The sequence below is a fragment of the Sapajus apella genome, unplaced genomic scaffold (assembly GCF_009761245.1).
Source record: "Sapajus apella isolate SASKATOON/1434 unplaced genomic scaffold, GSC_monkey_1.0 scaffold25, whole genome shotgun sequence".
NCBI classification, from domain to species: domain Eukaryota; kingdom Metazoa; phylum Chordata; class Mammalia; order Primates; family Cebidae; genus Sapajus; species Sapajus apella.
The window spans coordinates 25,080,273-25,104,720 of record NW_022436965.1 but is presented as its reverse complement, the minus strand read 5'-3'; the positions used below and the strand labels follow the sequence as shown (position 1 = coordinate 25,104,720).

General features: G+C 36.9%; 1 long non-coding RNA gene across 2 annotated transcripts in view; it reads right to left on the bottom strand.

The window, feature by feature from the left end:
* Nucleotides 1-464: 464 nt before the first annotated feature.
* Nucleotides 465-24,448, bottom strand: part of LOC116560240 — a 45,399-nt gene continuing 21,415 nt past the window's right edge. The window contains exons 3-4 of one of the 2 annotated variants that reach the window (XR_004272870.1): nt 2,663-2,745; nt 465-708 (exon numbers count right to left, since the gene is read on the bottom strand). This is a non-coding gene — a long non-coding RNA (uncharacterized LOC116560240). Of the gene's footprint in view, nt 709-2,662; nt 6,743-24,448 lie in introns of those variants that run through there. The other variant, XR_004272869.1, reaches the window with a different exon arrangement.

Below are 24,448 nucleotides of genomic sequence, written 5' to 3'. Positions count from 1 at the left end.
ACTTAAGAATGAAAACCCATGGGGCGTGGTGGCACATGCCTGTAATCCCAGCACTTTGGGAATTCTTTCTACTATCAGGAGATTTTCAATTTCATGGGAGAGACAACCATGTCTCTCATAAGGTACTAAGATGGGATAATTCCCTTGATCCCCTTCGCGGGCGGACACTGGAGTGGCTCATTTCATTCATCCCTCCGCTGAAGCAGGAAGCAGGGAGGGAGCGAGTGAGAGAGTGTGGGAACCGGAGGGAAACTAACACTAGAACCAGCCTGTGGCTACTGTCTGGTGGGAGCAGACTCTGTGCAGCCCCCACAGCAGCATCCAGGCGTGTACGGCCATGCTCTTTCAGCTCTGCCGTCTGGGGATGGCCAAGTGCCAGCCAGTTCAGTGGAAGGTCAAGGTGGCAAACCCCTGCCCTCTCGGTTCTTGTACAGCATCCAGAAAGAAGCAGGTCACATGGACTGTTTGAAAGGTGATGAATGCAGAAGACTTTATTTAGCTCAGCGGAAATGGAGGCTGGAAAGGAGATGGGAAGATGATCTTTCCCTGAAGCCCGGCGTTCTCCCGCTGGGCCCCTCTCAGAAGCCACACCATCTGCAGTTAGCCTCTTCTATCCATAGTCTCTGGTGCTCAGTTGCTTCTCTGCTTGCCGTTCAGCCACTTGTATCCTTGACGTTCAGCTGCTTGTATTGCTCTGCCAGCTGGAGTCTTTTATGGGCACAGGGTAGGGGTAGATCAGGCCAAAAAGGCAACATGAGGGTGGAAAAACAGGGTCAGTTGTTTTCACTTAAGTCCACGGTTCCAGGCACAAGCGTGGGATTTGGCTGGGAGTCCAGGCCTTTTGTACCAGTACCTAAAGAATACAGCTTTTATGATTGAGGTATCCAAAAACTATGGTGGGCAAGAATAAACAGAGATGGATAGAAATAATTTGCTATAGGCGGCAGGAGGAATGGAGGGTAGGGTGACAAAGATAGAGAGAAAAGTTGTCTAAGTATATGTTCATGTGATTTTGACTTTTAAAGTACATGTTTTACATGTGACAAAATTGAATGGAATTAAGGAAAAAGACTACAGTGATGGCACATAAGAGTGAGACACGTGAGTCTTCTGGGGCATGGGAAGAGATCATAAAAGACTTCCTAGAGGAAGTGAATTTTGAAATGAATCCTTTTGTTTTGTGTCATGTTTAAAATTGTGGGTGTTTTAGCTTAGTCTGAAAAGGTGAGTGAGTGAATAATGCTTAAACTATTATCATTAACTTCTTTCCCCAATCACAGATAATGCCACTGTACAACCCACTGAAATGGACTGCTTGAAAAAGAGCAGGTTTGCAGAGGATAGGGAAAGCAACAAGTTGCGTTGGTGGTGATTAATAGTCTGACCACTGGAAAAACATTTTACCTCTCAACATCATTTATAAATTAAAGAAGGCTCTCTGGGTGGACTTCAAAATCAGTTTTCATACACAGATTCTACACAGAATTGCCAATGGCCTGTTGCCTACACTGTGGCTATAATTTCTTGGGCTGTGTCATTTTAAAGAGCTGCTCTTATGTCAACAAATGGTTATCCTTCCCAATTAGTATGTAAACCTGGATTTTGGAATTTATTAATTGTTCTTCACTGTTGTGGTTATTTTACGATAAAATATTCATAACCTTTGTCTTGTAACCCCTGGCCTGCCTTTCTCATGGGAAGGGAAGAGAATTGCTCAGAAGAATAACCTTCCCACTTGGGTCAACAAGAGCTGCAACTGGTTCTAAGGAGGGTGTCTTATTGCTGTCAAATTGACCGGGGTTGTCACACATGAAGCCTGCTGTCACTGCATCTTGCTCAGAACCAGCCCCTTAGCTTGCTGAGTCAAGCTGTGCTGACTCCTGGTGATAGAATTTTAATGTGAGGAATGACAGAGGCCTTGGAGTTAATGTGTACGTGGAGGTGACAGTTTTGAATGTCAGCCAAAGCACAAAGGCCTGTCTGAAATTAATTTTGGGGGGTGGCAGAAAGTCGTGGGAAGATGGAGAAAAATAGTATGATGGAGAATTGAGATAAGTTGAGTCAAATCTACTACCATCTGCTACAAATGAAAGCATCATTCTGTGTATGAACACAGAATATTTGAGCCTGGGAGGTTAAAACAAAAGAGCATTGGCCTCATCAGATAATTCTGTAGCTTTTAGTCAACCTAGTGTGCAATTTGCCACTTTTAGATCTCTATAACCCCAATTTCCTTTATTAAAACAGAGTTGCAAAAAGTGGACATGGATCTTCTGATGAGATGAGTTAGAACCCAATCATTTAAAGATGCAATATTTAACTTTCTGGTAATGAAATAAGCCAAACTGCATTTTATGTACCTTAATTTTCCCTTTACATTGTCACATATTTAAACTCTAAAATATTTTCCTTGTTATTTAGAAGACAATATCACATCTTTAATCTGTCTGTGGTAGGAGGAACAATGCCCAAAGATGTCTGCATCTGTGAGTGTGTTATATTACATGGCAAGGTAGAATTAAGAGAGCAGACAGAATTAAAGTTTTTAATCAGCTGACTTTAAAATAGGAAGATTATCCCAGATTACCTGAGTGGGCCCAATGTAATACAAGAGTCATTAAAAGTGAAAGAGAATGGCAGAAGAAAAGTTAACCAGACTTACGTGATGTGGGACTCTACTGGCCATCGCTGGCCTTAAAGAGTGAAGGGGGCCATGAGCCAAGGAATGTGGGCGGTCTTTAGAACCTGGAAAGGCAAGGAAATAGATCTTGTTTAGAGACCCCAAAAGAAACACAACTTGCTAATACCTGTATTTTAGCCCAGCCCTATCAGACTCGTGATCTGTAGAACAAGTCTGTGTTGTTTTAAGCTACTACATTTGTAGCTATACAGTATAGCAACAGGAAAACTAATACGGTGGCTTTTCAGGTTTTTCACAGTGTGAATCTGCTTTTGTCCTCAATTTTCCTAGTTGTACCCTATCTCTGAATTCTGACACTGATTTCTAAGCACACCTTATACATTACAAACTTGGTCATGCCATTTCCTGTTTCTGGACCCTACTGTGGGGCTAGTTAGCACTGAGGAGAGCTGTGGGTCCTAGGGGCTGATTGTGGTTAGATTTGGTACTGCATGTGGGTTGAGGGGAGCATTTGAGTCCATGTCCTTGAAAAAGAGCAGAAGCCAAAGAGGAAAAACTGATTGCAAAAGCCAAGTTCGAAAACCATTTATAGAATTACAAACACGGGACAAGGGCAAGACGTTGAGGCCAGATGGCAATAGAAAAAAGGAGGGGTTAACAACGTGTGTTCTGGGAAAACAGTGTTCGAGCTCTTGAGGGGCCTATGGCTTATGTCTGTCGTGGACGGAGGTAACCTGTAGGGTTGCTTTGTGCTGATTGAAAGGTGATACGTGCAGCCAAATTTCCTCCATTGTCTTCAACTATCACAATTCTACCATCATTCATAGCCTAGCTCCTCCATAATGCTTTCCTGAATATTTCAGTCCAAAGCTGTCATCTCCTTTTATGAAGTTTTAGCATTTACCTTTTTTATTCTTCATGTGGTAGTTGCAGTTGATGGCCGCATATTTTTAACTAAACAAGGGTATTGTATGAACAATTGTAAATATTTACATAATACAGTCAAACATAAAGAAGACTTTCAAATCATTCAGAGTCTTACCAGCCAAAGATAATCACTGTTCACATTTTAGCATTTATCTTCCTATACTGATACAATATTTTTTGTATATGCACATACATGCACACACAAATATATTTCATTTAACTTTCTAAAATAAAATATATTGAAGGAAATTGCATATAATACAAATTAAGTCAAACTTATTACATATTAACTTAAACATAAAGTATTTGACATTAACGACATCTGTAGTATTATTCTGACATCTAAACTTTTCACCTGGACATATCTTTCTAGCACAGACAAATGGTAAGCATTGTGAGGGAGGGGAACAAGATTTTATGTATTTTTTTTTGTCCCCACTGATGTTTAGCATAGCGCATTGTATATTTTAAAGGCTAAATAGAGACAGATTAAAAAGTTGTGGCCAGAAACCTGTAAACACTTTCAATCTACAAATGGGTAGTATTTGTTATTGATGTGTTTTCAGATTTTACCAAGTAATTCCAATAATTATTTCTGTACAGAGAATTTTTTAAAAGTTGTACCATATGACTGTTTTTATAGTGGTCAGGCTATTATAAATCCAGAGATTTGTCTTTTAGCATCAGAATTGCTTGTTAAAATGGGAAAGGAGATAAACAAAGATAGGGTCCTTGTTAACTCATTAATATTCCCTATAATGAAAAATGTTGCCAGAAAGAAATAGCCGTGGTAATACGTGTAATCAATCTAGCCAGGGAAAAGTGATGCAATTTGTTATCTTTACAGAGTTGCTCTGTTCGCTAGTCAGCTACTTGGCATATTTATCAAATGCCCAGTTGGTGCATAATAGTGTACTGTTTCTCTGTGCTGCATGCTCCTTGAGCTTCATTCATTCATTCACTCACTTTTTCACTGTTCTTTCTTTAGTTCCCATTTTTTGGCATGTCCATTATATGCACGTTACTGTTACAAGTCCTGGAATAATAACGGTGAGCAAGGCAATTTCATCCTCAAGACAGAGTCAGTGGAGGGGAAAGTCACAAAAACAGACAATTAAAAAATGAAAGAATATGGAAGTGAATTTCTTGTATTTTTTGAGACTAGAGTCTCTATCCCTCATGCTGGAATACATTGATGCAATCTGGACTCACTGCAACCTCCGCTTTCCGGGCTCAATCAATTCTTGTTACTCAGCCTCCCACATAGCTGGGATTACAGGCATGCTCCACCATGCCCAGCTAATTTTTTTGTATTTCTAACAGAGATAGAGTTTCCCCTTGTAGGCCAGGTTGGTCTCAAACTCCTGGTCTCAAGTGATCTACACGCCTCAGCACCCCAAAGTGCCAGAATTAGTGGTGTGAGCCACTGTGCCTGGCCTGGAAGTGAATTTGAGAGATGATATTACAAAACTATTCTTTCATCCTGACTATAGTAGTATGCCCAGAGATGATCTGATTTTGGCGGAAGTAGAGTTCTTAAAGGGACTCCGTCCTTAGCAAGACTGAAAAGGAAAGTGCCAGACTTTGTCTAATTCAGGAGATATCAAAGCAGGCAGCAAGATGAGTTGCAAGCATTCTTGCCTGAAAGAAACTGTACTAGTTTTCTAGGGCTTCCATAACAAAGCACCACAGACTAGATGGCTTCAGTAGCAGAAACTGATTTTGTCAGAGTGCAGGAGACTAGAAGTCTGAGATCAAGGTGCCAGGAGGGTTATTTATCTGAGGCCTCCTTCCTTGGCTTAAAGATGGTCATCTTTTCCCTGTGTCTCCATATAGTCTTCCCTCTGTGTGTGACTGTGTCATAATCTCTTTGTTTTATAAGGATATCAGACATAATGAATTAGGGCTTACCCATATGTCCTCATTCTAACTTAATTAGCTCTTCAGAGAACCTATCTCTAAATACAGTTTGAGATACTGTGTTTTTAGGAGGAACCTAATTCAGCCCATAACAGGTACCAAGAGTGGGTCTAACAGGGTCAGAAATCCCAACTTCTACAGAGAAGGAAAATCAGATCCAGATACAGCGGCTGTCTAGATGCTTATATAAGGGCCCAGTTGAGGTGTGGCTTGGTTATGCTGCATTTCAGTTTAAAATTTGCTGCATGCTGCTAAATGGATGTCTTAGTGCAATGGAGTCTATGCATGACCTTACCCTTTGAAGTTGTTTTAAACATTCCTTGATTCCTCTGGCCCACTGAAGACAATTATGTGTTCTAGAAATTTAAGAATTTGCAAAGGGAGCAAGAGAGGACATCTTAACCACAGTTTCTGCAATTGGCATGTGGTATATTATTTAACTCATTCCCTACTCCAAGGAGTAATTTCCTCTGAAATTTTACAGTAGTCCCATATTAGGACTCTAAAGTGTAGAATGAGGGAATTGTAATATAATGTACGATCCTTTAACTGCAGTAATAAAAACAAATGAAAAGTGTGTTAAACCAGTGTTTCCAAACTTCTCTGATGTTGAGACTCGCTGTTTAAAAATCATAGCTTTCCAGGCCCTTTCCTGGGGTATTCTGATTTGGGGCTGTGGTGGAACCTAGAAATTTATACTTTAAAAAATGGTACGATATATATTTCTTATATTTATAGAAGTTTTGCAAGCAAATCGAGTCAACACTATCAGTTTGGGTCCAGGCTCTTTCTATGTGCTCTGCTTTCATTACTGGGTTTACCATCAGTGTGACCCTGACACTCAGGGCCATAAAATGATGCTGACGTATTGCATTCGCAGCAGAAGAGGAACAGTTTCTTCTGACATGTTGCCAAGAGAAAGAAGGAAAGTGAGAAGGAGGGAGGGAAAAAGAAAGGAAGGACAAGGGAAAGAAGTAAAGACCCTAATTGAGAAGTCCCTCAGCTTATCTCTCCATGCGTCTGCAGCACATGCCCACCCTTAAACCACAGGGAAGGGAATTACCATGTTTGGCCTAAACTATTCAGGATTTGCCATTGACCTTGTGATAGTTCAACTTTTTCTAGGTGTGTATCTTCACAGAGACAGATAGACACCCAAATAATAAGGCAGAGTCATAAGGGATTGAATGGGCAAACGCTGATGTCTCCTACAACTAACTACAGTTAATACAGCAATGTTACCAGCCAAAGTAAAATTAGAATTAGGTAATCAATGTTGATAGGAAATAGCTAATATTTATTCAGTGTTTATTATGTGAATGACACTGCATTCTAAGGGCTTTATGTGGATTAAAATAATTAAGCCCACAACATATGATGATGCAGGTGCTGTTATATTAATCCCATTTTACAAATGAAGAAATTGAAACAGTAATGTTAATTAGCTTATCTAAGATCATATAGCTCTTAAGTGACTGAGAAAAGACTTGAGTCCTGGCATGCTGGGTTGCTCCAGAACTACCCTCTAAATCATATTCTATTCCACTTGAACAGATCATAAAGCTGTACTTAACAAATACAAATTGTGCTTGTGTGACAATTTGTGAAATTGGTTTGGTGACTTGTTGCATTGTTCATCTGTCCTCTATTTAACAAGCACAAATAAGCACCTTCTATTGGCAAAGGAATATATCCGGGGGCTACGAAATTTCGAGAATGAGTAAGAAGTGATACAACTCTCTTGAAAGAATGTCCTTCAGTGGAGGAACTAGGCTTTCAATCAATTAATTGTAATAGAATATAAAATAAGGTAGAATGTAGCAAATAGTAAAAAAAATACAAGGAATCTGTTGTTGGATTGAAGATAAAACAACAGTTAATTCCTACAGGATAGATCAGAGAAGATTCACAAAGAGTATTTACGTGGAGGGAGAGGAGGACATTCCAGGCTTAGAGGAAGTGAGGAATCAGAATTGAATTATGTTATGTTGTATTCTGAGAATAAATTGCTATGACTAAAATGTGGGGGACTTAGAGATATACTGATAACTGTGAAGATACTAACATTTAAAGGGGATGCCATAGCATATGTGAAATTTATCTCTGTACATGGGGAACCACAATTATTAGATAGGGTTGTCATTAGAATGATGGGTGATTTATTTTGACTCGATTCCTATTCTTTGATAATACTCAAAGAAGGCTATTTTCTTCCTTCCTCTACTTAAATAATTCATACCCACCTTTTAGGGACAGTTTTAATTATTTTCTTACAAATTTGGCCCTTATCAAAGTATGTCTTACATTCTTTTTAAGTGTTACTGAGTGATGGTTTTATCTTTTCAACTAGATTTTATATTTTCAACTAGAATTTCATAGAAGATAGGGATTCTAGTGTTAAATATTTTTAGATTTGACTTTAATGCCTGACTTAGTGTTGTTTATAGTAGATCCAATCAATAAGTGTTGAGTAATTGCCCACATTATAGTGATTCCCTGTAGGACTTCCCAGACCTTTAGGGTATCACTTTCCCAGGTGGTTTGAGAGTGCCTCTTAATTTTTACTGGGAGAACTACATGTGGGGGAGCCTCACTTTATATGAAATGGCTTATCTGCCACTGTTTCCATTTTGCTGGAAAGTCAGTTAAGGAGAGAGCTACAATGTTTTTCCAGCCTCTCACTAGCAATCCAAGGCATCTGTCAATGCTTTGGACAACTTCTTTCCCAACTCTCTCAAGGGTTTACTTGATCTGCTACCTTTTTGACATCTGTTGCCTTAATAATTTTCCTTTGGAGAATCCATTCCATGGGCAAATCTGGCTGTTCATCTCTTCCCAGGGCAGTTGCTTCTTTGCAGGCCTCCTTGGTTATTTTTATTCCAGGCAGCTCCAACTCTAATCAAGTCTTGTTTATTCAACTGACATTTTATCACCAACTCTGCATTTAAGTCAATGAAAGATCATTTCTCCCAGATACTGGTTACTATTATTTCTTATCTCATGCATTTGACTCGTCAAAAATTTTTCAGAAAAAAAAAATTCCCTGAGATGGCTGTTGCTGACCCAATGATCATAGAAAAGAAAAAGCTATTCCAAGACCAAAGAGCCTCCTCGTTGAGTTCTCCTTGTCTGTTAGAACTTACCCAACAAGGTCTTTCATAGATATTCAGGAAGTAAATGGCATTGCAAACTCCAGATGATCTCACAGAAATTTTCTATATTTGTAGTGAACATTCTTGCTCATTTATTTCATACTTGAAATTTTATTTCAAATTAGCTTTATACTACAAGCTTCGCTGGGGGTTATTGACATAAAAGCTTTCAAATGCAATCCTAGAAATATCCGATTAGCAGAAATTCACAGAGGAATGTTTATTTTCCTATATGCTTCAGGGCCTATTCCTCCACTATTTACTATTGTATTTCCAGTATCTAACAGTGACTGAAAACAGGCAGGTCAGAAATACAACAATTTAGAATGTCATCTATTTCTACCTACTCTTGATTCTAGGATATTTATTTCAAATCTACTTTAGCAGTCTTTTCTATAGAGTTTGTGCTAGCCTCTCACTGTTGCCTCAGGAAGCTTCTGCAAGTTGATTAGAGTTTCATGCAACGTGAAATACATATATCCTTATCATAGTTAGGACTTGATACATATTTCCTAATGATTGAAATAATATTTTTCTTTGTGCATGACCCCTTCAGCATCTTCTCTGATGAATTGTCATTCTGTGTCTACTTAAACACCTCTACAAGAGAAAGAATGCATTATTTCTTAAGACAGGTTCTCCCACTGTGATATAAATTAAACAGAAAGTTCTTTATATTTAGCAAAATCTTACCTTTGTTAACTTATTAATCCATTTTTATATATTCCAAGAACAATTTGTTGCAACTAGTTAATGCTTCTCTCAGAATTAGTTTCTATTTAGATACCATCCTACAATGGGTAACTTTGCCTGTTTTCAATTAGCCCTTCAATAGTGCTCATAATCAGTCCACCCCACTTGGTTTCCTCTTGTTAATAATAGCTAAATTAAAACTTTTTAATGACAACTATAACATACATTCATATACCCACACGTGTATGTACATGTGTGTGCTATATGAAACAAAAACATTACGAAATACATAACCATTCAAAAATAGTACACATAGACAAATGCCAAGAGCTTCTAGTGTTGAATGTCCAAGATCTTCACACTACGTTTTAGACAAGTATTCAGCCATGAGTGTATTGGTGGCATGTTTCTGCACAGGTTGTAATCTTAATTTTCTTCTTTTATTACCTTGGTTGTTAGTGTCACCTAGTTGTCAATATTAGACAAACCACTTTCTATTTCAGAGATGCTAAGTATGATAAATATTCAGTCTCTGCAATTGCTCCAAGTTCTGTTCTTATAGACCATCTGCCCTGACTACATGGAATTCATCAAAAACATTTTCATGGATCATGCCTCCTCCACTTCTGTTTTGCATTTCTGTTGTACAGCTCTGCACAGCTCTTTTTAGGATGAGAAAATGTTGTTGTAATGAGGAGGATTTTGTAGAACTTCCCATGTGCATGTGGGGAAAAGGAATTCTTCTACGCTAAAAGCTTCCCAGAGGACTCATGCATTAATCAAAAGCTCTTCCCTCTTTGTTTTCTTTCTCTTCATAAAAATAATCCTGCTGACACTAACTGCCTGTCTTTGGAAATTAGGGGAATCAGAGCTGGAGCTCTAATATTTAAAACTGTTTCATGCTTATGTTAAGGGGTTATATGCTCTTCCGCTAATCAATGTACTTTCCCTGATGTTGTCTCTCTTTACAATGCTACTTAGCTGATGGAGAAGGGTGGGGATTTTGCCTGTAAACCTATGGGAGAAGCACTTCAGCTCCAGAGAATGAAAGTAGGTGCTCCATTGAGCCAGCCATTATTACTGAGCCCTTTCAGAAGGCAGCAAAGGTAACAAGATGCTTAATGAATGATCATTACATGTTCCAGACACATTAAATGTTACAGCCAAGTAATAATTTTACATGCAAGGAAATCAAGGTCAGATAAACTGTGCTTGAAAGTCAGCATTTGAACTCAGATCATTTGAATGTAGAGCATGCTTATATAACCATATCATCTGTTTCCTAACACAGAGCATGCTTCTAACTCACAGGTGATAAGACAGTGTTGCTTCTTGTCTAACACCAAGAAGAATTAGTTCATATTCATTTCTGATGTTTAAAAAGTCATAAAATAATCTTATCTCTTTATAAGGAGGGGGAGTCTGGAAGAGGCTAGGTTAGAAGTATGGAAGACAACACAAGAATGTATGTACCCAGACATTTGCCAGAACTATTCCAATTGCACATTTCCCTACTGGCTAAATTATCATCCTCTGTCTCATTAGATTAGGCAGATATGGAATTATTGCACATAGAATGTTATTTCTTAAAACTTTATCTCTCAAAGGCATGCATTTTGGAAATAAGATCTTGCTCCTCTAGGGAAGTCAGAGTCTTAGTTGTTTTGCCACAAAACAAAGTGATGTCTGCATTAATGAGCAGCCTTCTAAATAGCTCAGAGAACTTCCCTTCAATGAACTTCTTTTTCCTCTCAACACCCTGGTGAGAAGACAGGTGGCAAACACTATTAATCCCATTTTGCAGATGAAGAAATACTGCTAATCCTCTATTTCTATTTGAAGAACATGCTATGCCCTGGAGTATGTGTCAGTTTATACATCTGTTTGGTTCCACCAAACATCTGAGAAATATAGTCTATGAGCTCTGAGTTCTTTTTTTTTTTTTCTCTTTGAATTTGTCATTTACATCCCTGAAATCCTAAGGATCGCTACACTTAGGTGCTAAATGACATAGTCTAAAAAGAAACCTCTATTAGCAAGTTGGGACACTTTCCCATTGTCCGAAATATTTAGCCATACAACATTCATATGAGAAAAATAAATCTGAAGGAAAATTATGAGATTTCTTTTAACTAACAGTGAGGGAACTCATGGAGGCACTGGTTAATGCTGGAACAGTGAAAGCTGAAAAGTCATAACACGTACTCTTTACTCAAAGGGAGTAACACCTCTATATCTGTGTCAGAAATGAGCAATGGTGACTCAAATTGGGTTTAGATGGCATAGGTCAATCAGAATAACAGTAAAATGTAATGATGCCCAAGTTCTCAGAAACCATGTGAATGGTTCTACAATGAGAAGCAGAAATCCGACATTTGGCATAGCATATACTGACAGTAATAACTATTAAATGAATAACTATGGTGTTTGACGTTGTGTTGTGTATCTTGCATTATCTTATTATGGGAGGACAATGGCAAGAGCTACAGCTGAATACTTGACAAAGCGTGCTGAAGTCTTTTAAGCACCATACTGTAGCCGGTTCCCTCACAGCTGGAGTAGAGCAGCATGGACGGAGGAAGCAACGATGAAAGAGCCCTATGTAACTTCACTTAGTGTCGGGATGGATTGTATGTTGGAAATATTTTATGTTAGAAATTTTATCAGAAAACACATTTTTGATTATCTTTATTCTAAATACCAAATAGATGAATGGAGAGTAATGTAGATGTACTTTGACTCCAAAACAAATGGGCAGCACTGTATCGGATTCTAGCTGAACCATTAGAATGAACTGTATCATTTCTCAATTAGATTATTTTCATATCCTTCTTGCTGGCTTCTCAGGCTACACTATTTCCCCCTCCATTCTATGCTCAGCTATAAACATGATTTTTCTAAAACAAGGATAGTGCTACTTTCTCCTGGTTTTAAATATTGTCTTTATAAAATAAAGATCCATCACCTACTCGATAAATGCAGATTCCTCCCTTAGTGTCTAAGAAAGCTTTCCTCACTTTTCTACACCTGGTTTCAACTGTGTTTGTAAACCTTTCCTTTAACATCAACCCTATACAACCTATGTTTCAGCCAAATTCAACCAAACTAAAGCACATTTAGAACTTTCGCATGTTTTTTCCTTTAATATTCTCTCTCTCCCCCGCTTTCCTTCTCCCTTTCTTTTTAAAAATAGCTGTATAGAGAGTGACAGTTCACACATCATAAAAGTCACTCATTTAAAGTGTACAATTCAGTGGTTTTTAATGTTCTTATAGAGTTGTGTAACTTTTATTACAGTATAATTTTACATTTTCACCGCATCCAAAAGAAACTACATACCCATTAGCAGTCATTCTCCAATCCTTTCCACTTCCCATCCCACTCCCAACTTCCAGCCCTGGGCAACCACTAATCTACTTTCTATCTCTACAGGTTTTTCTATTCTTGACATTTTATATGAATGGAATTACACAATATATGGTTTCTCGAAATGAGCTTCTTTCATTTAGCATATTTATATGGTTCATTCAACTAATGTTGTAGACATATCAGTATTGCATTCCTTTTTATTGTCAAATAATATTCCATTGTATAAATAGAGATGGTTTATTTATTTCATCAATTGATTCACATTTAAATTGTTCCCACCTTTTACGTATTTTAAATAAGATTGCTAGGAACATTCACCTGAAGGATTTTTGCATGGATGTATTTTTCAATTTCTCTTCATTGCATCCTCAGAGTAGAACTGCTAAGTCACATGTTAACTCTGTTCAAATTTTCTGTGAAACTGCCAAACTGTTTTCCAAAGCATCTGCACCATTTCATGTTTCCACCAGCAATGTATGAGGATTCCAAATTCTCCATATCTTTGACAACACTTGTCATTGTCTGTCTTTGGTTTTAACATTTCTATTGAGTGTTAAGGGATATTTCACTGTGATTTTGATTTGCATTTTGGCTGGAATGGCTTTTCATGTGCTTAGTGGCCATTCGTATGTCTTCTTTGAAGAAATGTCTATTCATACCCTTTACCATTTTTAAACTGTGATACTTATCTTTTTGTTGAGCTGCAAGGATTCTTTATATTAATATATTCCGCATGCAGCACCCTTACCAGGTATGTGATTTGCAGATTCTTCTATTTTGTGGGTTGCCTTTTCATTTTCTGATGATATCAATCTAAAGACTGAATCTTTATTTTGATCAAATCCACTTAATCAATTTTTAGTTTTGTTTTACTTTTATTGTCCTATCTAAAAGGACTGCCCAGCCAAAGTCATGGAGATTTCCTAGAGATATATATAGAGAGATTATATATATATATATAATTTTTTTTTTTTTTGAGTCAGAGTCTCGCTCTATTGCCAGGCTGGAGTGCAGTGGTGCAATCCCAGCTCACTGCAACTTCCGTTTTCCAGTTTCAAGCAATTCTCCTGCCTCAGCCTTCAGAGTATCTGGGACTACAGGCACGCACACTATGCCCGGCTAATTTTTTGTACTTTTAGTAGAGATGGGGTTTCATCATGTTGGCCAGGATGGTCTTGATATCTTGACCTCGTGATCCGCCCACCTCGGCCTCCCAAAGTGCTGGGATTGCAGGCATGAGCTACTTACTGTGCCGTGCCACATATTTATAGTTTTAATTCTCACATTTGGTTCTGTGATCCATTTAAAATTTATTTAATTTTTTGATACATAATGTACATATTTTAGGAATACATGTGATAATTTGATATATTCATATAATCAAATCAAAGTAATAGGGATATCTATCACCTTAAGTATTATTTTTTCTTTGTTAGAAATATTTGAATTATTCTAGCTATTTTGAAATGTACAACTGATTAATGTTAACTGTAGTTACCCTACTGATTTATCAAACACCAGTTATTATGAGTGTATTCTTGTACACATTAACCAATCCGTCTTCATCCCCTTTTCCCCCTAATCTTCTGAACCTCTGATAACTACCAATCTACTCTATATCTTCACAAAATCCACCTTTTTGGCTCCCACATAGGAGTGAGAATATGTGATATTTGTCTTTCTGTGCCTGGCTCATTTCACTTAACATAATTATCTCCTGGTCCACCCATGTTGCTGCAAATAACAGGATTTTCTTATGGCTGAGTAATATTCCATTGTGTATATGTACTATAATTTCTTTATCCATTCATCTGATAATGGACACTTAGATTGATTCCATATTTTGGCTATTGGAAAAATCCTGCAATAAACATGGGAATGCAGATATCTTTTCAACATATTGACTTCCTTTCTTCTGGATATAAACTCAGTAGTGGAATTCCTAGATCATATATAGTTATACTTTTAGTTTTCTGATGAAATGCCATACTGTTATTCATAGTGGCTGTACTAATAATTTACATTCCAACCAACATTGTATGGGCTTCCCCTTTCTCCATATCCTTGCCAGCATGTGTTATTTCCTATATTTTTATGTAAGCCATTCAAACTGGTGAGATGATATCTCATTGTAGTTTTATTTGCATTTCTCTGATGAATAATGATGTTGAGCATTTTTTAATGTACCTGTTGGCCATTTGTATGTATTCTTTTGAAAAATGTCTATTCAGATTTTTTGCACACTTTTAAAATTGTTTTTTGCTATTTAATTGTTTGAGCTCTTTATGTATTCTGGTTATTAATCCCTTGTCAGATGGAGAATTTAGAAATATTTTCTTCTCTCATTCTGTGGATTGTTTCTTTTGCTGTGCTGAAGGATTTTAGCTGGATATAATCCCATTTGTCTATTTTTGTTTTTGTTGCCTATGCTTTTTGAGGTCAAAAACAAAAAAAATCTTTGCTCAGACCAATGTCTTGAAGCATTTCACCAATGTTTTATTCTAGTAATGTCATAGTTATGTGATGGATTATGTTTATTAATTTGTGTGTGTTGAACCAGGCTTGCATCCCAGGGATGAAGCCAAATTGATCATGGTGGATAAGTTTTTTGATGTGCTGCAGAATTCTATTGGCCAGTATTTAATTAAGAATTTTAGCATCAATGTTTATCAGGGATATTGGCCTAACGTTTCCTTTTTTTGTTGTGTCTCTTTCCGGTTTTGGTATCAGTATGATGCTGGCTTCATAAAATGAGTTAAGGAGGAATCCCTCCTTTTAATTGTTTGGAATAGTTTCAGAAGGAATGATACTGTCTTTGCATTTCCAGTAGAATTCAGCTGTGAATCCATATGGTCCTGGGCTTTTTTTTGTTGTTGGTAGATTATTAATTACTGCCTCAATTTAGAACTTGTTATTGGTCTATTCAGGGATTTGACCTCTTCCTGGTTTAGTCATTGTTTTCTAATTTTTATCTATTGTGATTAGAGAACATACTTTGTATGAGTTCAATTCTTTTAAATTTATTGAGATTTGTTTTATGTCCTAACATATGGTCTGGAGTATATTAAATGTACACATCAGAAGAATATATATTCTGCTGTTTTTGGCTGGAGTGTTCTATAGATATCTGTTAGGTCTAATTAGTTTATGGTATTGTTAAGTCTTCTGTTTCCTTGTTTATCTTCTGCTGAGTGTTCAATACATTATTGAAAGTGATGTATTGATGTCCACAACTGTCATCATTGAATTGTCTTTTTTTTTCCCTTCAATTCTGTCAGTGTTTGCTTGATATATTTGGGGCTTTTGATGTTTATAATTATTCCAATGGATTAGTTCATTTATTATAAAATGTTTCTCTGTATCTCTTTTTTTTTGTTTTAAAGTCTATTTTGTGTGATATTAGTATATCAACTTTGTTAAGGTTGCTGTTTATGTGGTATATCTTTTTTCATCCTTTTACTTTCAAACCGTTTGTATCTTCTAGTCTATGGCTTGTCACCTTTAAATAGCATAATGTTGGATTTTGTATTCTTTTTCAAATCTGACAAACTGTCTTTTGATTATTTAAATATTTTTAGTATTAATATGGTTGGATTTACATCTGCCACTTTGCAGTATATCTTGCGTATTTTTGTGTTTTTTTATTGTTTGCCTACATTGCTTGCATTAATTACATGTAGTGTAATATTTTAATTCCTTTAATAATTTGTAATGTCTTTAAGCTTCTTAAGTGATTGCTCTAGAGTTTACAATATACATTTTAAGTTATCAATATCTACTTCAGATTTATGCTACCTTAATTCTAATGTGATAGAGAATTATATAGCTGTTTTCTTTCAATTTTATACATGGTGTGTCTATATGTTGGAAACCCAGCCATACATTTTTATTATTATTAATATATGTATTTTTTTATTTTAAAGAAGGTGAGAAAAGGAAAGTGGGATGGTCTGGCTCCGTGTCCCCACCCAAATCTCATATGAAATTTTAATTCCCAATGTTAGGGGAGGGACTCGTTGGAAAGTGACTGGATTGTGGGGATGGATTTCCCCCTTCCTGTTCTCATTATGGCGAGTTCTCATGAGATCTGAGGCTTAAAATGTGTGGCACCTCCTTTCTCACTCTCTCTCTCTCCCCTGTTCTGCCATGGTAAGATGTGCTTACTTCCCCTTTGCCTTCTGCCATGACTGTAAGTTTCCTGAAGCCTCCCAGCCATGCTTCCTATGAAGCCTGCAGAACTGTGAGTCAATGAAACCTCTTTTCTTGATACATTGCCCAGTCTCAGGTAGTTCTTTACAGTAGTGTGAGAACAAACTAATAGTGAAAGCAAACAAATCTGTATTTATAGAGTGTTATATTAACTTTCATCTTTACCACTTTTTGTTCTCTTCATTTCATACTTTGTATTTGAGTTACCATTCACTGCCATTTTCTCACTTCCATACAGCTTTGTTCCTGTCTTTTTTGTGTTTTTTTTTTAACCAATATATTACATTTCTATATGTCACAGGCCTGACAATGCAATTATATGTATATTGTTTAAACACTTACTCCTTAAATAAGAGAAGAAATGAAAAGAACTATTTATACTGTCATTCATATTTACCTACATAATTACCTGTTTCAGTCTTCTAGATTTTTTGTATATACATAGGAATTACTTTCTGATGTCACTTGTTTTTTAAACAAAACAACTTTCTCATTTCTTACAATACAATTTTGCTAGAAACAAATTCTCTGTTTTCATCTGGCATTTTGTTTTTGCCTTTGTTTTTCAAAAATACTTTTATAGGATATAGGTTTCTGGTGTTCATACTCTTCATTCAGCATTTTAAATATGTCTCTTTACTGCTTTTGATGAAAATGAGCTCTTAATCTTATTGGAAATCCTTGTATCTGATGAATTGGTTTCCTCTTGCTGATTTTAATATTTTTTGTCTTTGAACATTTTGCTTTTAATTAATGCATCTTATTATAGAACCTTTCATTTTTATCATTCTTGGAGTTTGTTGAGCTTCTTTAATGTGTAGATTAGTGTTTTTCATCAAATTTGGGGAGGTTTTATAATTGTTTTCTCAAGTTTTTAAATTTTATTTTTTCCTCATACTCCCCTTATGTGGGTATATTTGATGGTATCCTGCACTTCTCTGAGACTCTCTTGGTCATTCTTATTCCTGGTTTCTCTCTGTTCTGCAGACTTTATCATCTCTGTGATCTATCTTCGAGTTCACTGACTTTTTCTGGCCTTTATTAAATTTTAGAGGGCTATTTGCTTATATGGTTGTCTCACTAAACTTCATGTTACCTAAGAAGAGAAGCTATATCTAATTTATCTTGTGGTGCCAGTTTCTACAATGCATCTGCACACAAAGTAGACACTCAATAAATGTAGTTGAAATAAACTGTAATTCAAACGTTTGAAGTACATTGTAAGGATAGTAAATTAAGATGTCTCCCCTGTGAGGGGGATCTAAAGTCTGTCCAGAACAATCCTCTTTGCTGTGCTTTCACAGTGAAGGATGGTGACTGAGTTGACAAGAGGTGGCGCCAAGGAGCACCTCCCATCTTCCTTAGTCTTATTCCATTTTTTTAAGACACGTGAAATTGTAATGTTTTCTCAGTCATATATAGCATGCTATAAAAATGTTCTTGGACACTTCCAATTCCTTCTCTCCTCCACTTTCTACTTTTAAGTCTCTCATATATAGAAATTCCAAAACCAGTAATTGCTGTAACAACCAAAAAATTCTTCCAATGAATAAAGTACTTTAATGTCTACTAGGTTACTGGAGGGCAACTGGAAGTGATAATACACCTTGTTCCTAATTATTACTATTATTATTATTTTGCTTCATAAGGATAAGTTGTGTGTCATTAGATAGGAAATGAGGTTCGTACTTTTTCATCTAAGGTTTTTTGCTTGACCTCTGACATCTGACATTAGAACTTGATCTTTTCCAATCTAGTTAAAAGTTGAAGCATGCCTTTCCATTTTCAGCAAGAGTCTGGATCTCACTTATGTTTCCACCTAATTATGATGTGGACATTTTTAGTCATTCAGCATTGGCCTGGAAACTCCATTTTTTATATATTTGAATTCACCAGTGACATTTCTAGACAATCTGTATGTTCAAGTGGCAGGTAAAGAGGAATCAGGTTACTGGAGCAATTGATTAAGTCAAATCTTCATGACATCTCAAAAAAACACAGTATGCAGAGGCACCTAGAGAATTCATAAAGTGCTTCGCTAACAACTTGAAACACTGTGTGATGAAGACTTTTGTACATAGGCTAATAGCCTGAATATTGGGGCGTTGTAGACACAGGTCTTTGAAGTAATCTTTACATCTATATTTATTTAAAAAATTAACAAATTATTTCAACTTAAAACACCTCATTTGTGTGTCTACAAGTCAGTAGGTCAAGGTTTTATTATTATAAAATGACATAGCCTATTGACAGAAAATATTTTACTTTTAATGGATAGCTGAGGCTTGTCTATTGAAATGATTTTAATTGAAACAACTATTATTCTGACTTTTGGTTCAATTTCATGTGTGTAAAAATTAGCCACCTAATTGAGGGACATGATTGTTCAAGGTCTTGGAACGACCTCACCACCACTGTCTCAATCTCAGCTCAGTTTAACAAAGAAGTAAAACTGACTAAATTTGATCACTAAATACAATTATCAGACCCTATAGGGAATCCCAGGACTGAAAAATTCTTCCTAAGGAAAGAGTAAAGAGGAAGAGAGGAGACGATTTGACTGGATTTGGGGAACCAATCCTGTAGATGAAAATGGCTACTGATGTGTTTGAAAAGTAAGAATGAGAACAATTAAGACCATGGTTTCACAAGAAAATATAGTTCTTATTGAACATAAAGAGAGGAGAAAAAGAAAAAGAAAAAAGGGAAAACACAAAGAGAGAAGCAGTGTTTGATAAAGTTCAATATATGACATCCACAAGCATTTATTCATTCAATAATCAACTATTGAAGGCTAGGCATGGTGGCTCACACCTGTAATCCTAGCACTTTCAGAGGTTGAGGCAGGTGGATCACTTGAGATCAGGAGTTTGAGACCAGCCTAACCAACATGGTGAAACCCTGTCTCTACTAAAAAAATACAAAATTAGCCAGGCATGGTGGCACACCCCTGTAATCCCAGCTACGTGGGAGGCTGAGGGAGGAGAATCACTTGAACTTAGAAGGTGGAGGTTGCAGTGAGCCGAGATCACGCCATTGCACTCCAATCCAGGTAACAACAACAAAACTCTGTATCAAAAAAAAAAAATCCCAAAAAACAAAACAAAAATACCAGCTATTGAGAAATTATGTGCCAGATACACCAAAAACAGAACAAAACAAAAAGCTTCATGTTTTCATAGTTATTTATATGCTCTTACAATATGTTAAGATTGAGCCTTTTAATCTCCCACCTTTTCAAGAATATAATAATAGCTAACTACTATTGAGAGAATATTGTGTGGACTAACCACTTCACATTCATTCACGTCACACAGCAACCCAATGTTGTAATTAATGCTCCTTTTCTCATGTTATAGGTAAGAGAACTGAGTTTATGAGTTAAGTGTTTTGCCAGGGCTACAAGAACCTGGAGGTGGGACTTGAGTACAAGAGTGATTGACTTTAAAATCTCTAATTCCACAGCCCATCCTCTTAATCACCGTGCACTGTCACATCTCAAATATGTGGCTACCTGAAGATTTTGGCTGGAGTCATGTAGCTAGTAAGTGACAGGAAGATCTGGCTCTAAAGACACACTCTCATTCATTCATGTTATAGGAAGGCAATGGAAGTTGAAATCTAGTACCATTTTACCTTAGGTAAGGAGTGTATTACCCTAGAATGAATTGGAACAACAATATAGCTCTAGTTTGGGGAAGTTTAAAGAAGACCTGATAGAAGCAACTTTTTAATTTAGAGATTCCATACAAATACCTTTCCTAGCCAGCTTTCCTCTCATTCCTAAAAAAATTAAAAGGTGAAGAAAAATAAAACTCATCAGAATGGTTAAAATTCCATACAGAGAGTCTTCTCTGGAGAGTTTGAAAGCATGTCATTCTTAGGAACATGCTATTAAAAGACTAGTATTTCTTGGCTGTCACATCCCCTAAACCTTTATTAATTACCACCTTGGCCAGATTATGACAGCCAGTTGGGGAAGCCAAGCTAGGATAAGGAAGATATGCAATATACAGCCTGTGGAGACACTCAAATAATGAGAGGCCACCAGCCAAACCCCTTTATTTCTGCCAAGTACTGCCTAGGACCTTCTCTATCCTAGATGGAGGACTTAATGGAGACACGCTGCACAATATGTGATCTCCAAAATAGCTTTGCAAGTCAAGATTTCTTGTTGATAGGGACAAAATCTTCCAACAGGGCTAACACTGGTGTATCTGGTACCTTTGCACAGGAGACAAAGGGAGGACACGTATATGGCATCCCTGCTGGCAAATAATATGTAAATAACTTGATTGAAATAAAGCTAACTCCCCTACCTATAGGCAGTAAACTGATAATGGAACATCAAGTTCAGAGAAAAGCAGTCTTAAAAAGACATTTTACGTGATTATTACCTTTACTTTGTGTCTTTCCTGATCCTATCCATCCTTTTTCACTTTGCCACAGTTCACCAAACCAAGTCAGTACAACCATGAGCTCAGGTCACATGGACTCTAAGGTTGTGATCTGTAATTCTTACTCTTCCCTTGGTCTATTGCCAGATGTTCTTTTATCTCTGCAGGTATCAGGATGCCCCTTGAGAAAAGACTTTTAGGAAGAGGATCACTAAAATGAAAGGGCACATAGACAAGTCCCTGAAATAGTTTCAAATCTAAGGTTTTGGTAGCTCAAGGACTTTAAAAATTCTTCTTCATTGGACTCTTAGAACAATTTTAAAATGTAAGGTCATATTATGTCACTTTACTCTTAAATATAACTTTCAGAGAGGTGAAGTTGCTCATTCGGCTCAAGAAAGGTCTTTCAACTTTTACTCAGTGGACATTGCATTACATCATGCTGCCTCTCATTAGAAAATAAGAAACATGGATCTCACGATACTCAACAGTGTGATTTCTGAACCAGCTTCCAACCCTTATACTTGCCTTTCTTCCTTTATCTTCTCATTCTGACCCTGGCTTGTTGTCATAACTGGTGCTCATGCTTACTAAAGTCAGATGGAGAAAACATTTGCTAGGAAAAGGCCCTGAAAACCATTGTTTTTATTGGGAATTTTTTCTTAATATTTAAAAATACTCTTTACACTAAGTGACAGAATGAATTTTAGGGTCTTTTAGTGCAGTAGTCTAGCAAAAGTTGGCTTCAATAATTTTTGTAGAATTGCATTGGCTTGAATTAAACTGAGTAAAGGTCAGGCTTGACACTTAAACAGAAATTCAGAGTCAAAAGTGCCAGCCAGCCTGAGCATTATAGCAGAGACAATCTGGCCCTAGCTTTTGCTAGTTTGAAGAGTGTTTTAATCTAATCTTGCATATGTTTTCAAAAATCAGCAAAACTGCCAAAATTCTGTTGGCATTGCCTTTCCCCAATTCACTACTGCCAGTCCCACACTCTCTGAACATGCCTGCTTCTCTGTTCCATCAGTGTCCTAGCCTACATGAACCAACACTTGCCTGCATAAAAATCCATTGCATTTTGTCTCAGCTCAAATCTTGTAACTTCAACCAAAAAGGAGGAGGAAGGAAGGGCTGAGAAGAGTTAATTTAATTTCAGTCTCTGAAATTCAGTGTGCTCCTACTAACTAACCTGCCTGCTGTGTGTACATGGTAGGTGATGAGGAAAGCAGGAGAAAAGAGTAAGAAGGGATAGGAAGGGGTCACAGAGGAATTGAAAAGGGAAACGATCTTTTCATATGAGAGTAGAAGGTGGCCTCTTCATATTCAATCCAATTCCCCTTCCTCCATCTACATTCAATAGGAGGATGCGTTTTAGATCCTTAAAATGCATCTTCCTTGTGTTTTTATTTATTTTTCTTAACTTTCATTGACAGTTTTTCATTTTGTTTACTGAGCACATTGCCTGTTTATTTGCCTCTCTTGGACTAGGGTACTGGGGTGAGACAAACTAAATCTTGTTGAGTAGATTTTTCTGGGCTATGTGGGACTGCACTATCTGTTACTTACACATTCTGCTATAAGAAAGGTGGATAAAGAGTTAGAGAAATCATAAACAGATTTTTTAAAATCATCTACCAGCAAGTGATTGCTAGAAAAAAAAAGCAGCCATGATCTCACTGGATAGAAAAGAAGGTAGATGCCTAGATGCCTAAGGTCCGTCAAGGCTCTCCTAGGAAAGTATGAGATGTGCTATTCTCCAGAAAAAAAATGACCCACACTTGGTTGGGATATCCTGGAGATTTGGGCTAGACAGGAGAAGGAAGACAGGACTAGCTCCAAATTTATAGAACGGAATGCAAATTACAAAGGGTGATGTGTGAAGCACTATCTGGGACCAAAGCCAGGTGAAAAAGACAAGAAAGTCAATGAACCAAAGTAGCTAGAGAGAGAATAAGAATCTATCAAGTACAAGTGAATGAGTCTATCCATATTCGCAGTGATAGGGATAATTATTACCGTAAACATTTCAGGAAAAAAAGTCACAAATTAATATGTGTGAACCCGTTCACAAAAAACTCCAAAACCATGCACGCCAAAACCATATATTGTATAGGAATAGAGGCAGAGATGAACTAAAACTATAAATTAAACCAAAAAGCAAGGCAATGATTTCAAATAGCAGTTTACTATAGGACAGGAATGGAATTAGAGAGAGCCATAGAGGTAACTTTGAATACTTTGGTAATATTTTATTTTTAAGCTGGGTTTTGGGTATATGGATTTTATTTATATTTTAACTATACACACACATTAATGTTTTTTGTATGTAATATATATATGTTTGTGTTTGTATGTGTACATCTGTGTGTGTGTATCCAAGAGACCAAGAGATAAAATCTTGTGAACCATACTTAATTAAGGTGTGTGAACTAAGAAGGAATTTAGAAACTGCAGGCTGGGAAATGCCTTGAGTCATAGAATATAGATATGGCCCTTTTAATAGGGTAATTAGTTTTGTGCATGGGCAGGAAGAGTGCCGTTATAATCAAAGACCCCATTGGATCATGAAATATGAGATAAGAGGAAGAGAATCTAGAGGTAAACAGGAAAAAAAAGAAAAAAAGTGAAGCTTAGATTTTAAAAGTTTGTTAAAAAATGCTCCTTTAATCTTTTCATCATACTGTATAATTACCTGCTCCCTAAAGATTAATAAAATACGTATTTATTTTACAACAAAGCCTATACCTCTATGGCACTTGGTAGGTACTCTGAAAAAATACAGAAATAAGTCAGCACTATTATACATTTCACCCTGGTTGAGACTTTTTATAAAATGTAGGTTGGCTTAGTCAGGTACATTGCATGGTGGAACCTCAACATCAAAATCTGGAGAGGACAGGAAGAACTTGGGACTAGGAACCACGAAGCTTTGGGATAAGGACCTATGGGAGCATGGCCTTGACCCCTAAGCAGACCACTGGCAGATCCCATACAGAGTGTGGAAGAAATTTGGCAAAGCCAAATGTTTGGGGTAAATCTTGCTATTGGAGTTGGGATGGGTTCCACCTAGGAGGCAGGACAAAGAAGTGCCAAGAATTAAACAGGCACTGAGATTATACCTGTGTCAGTCTGTTTTCACA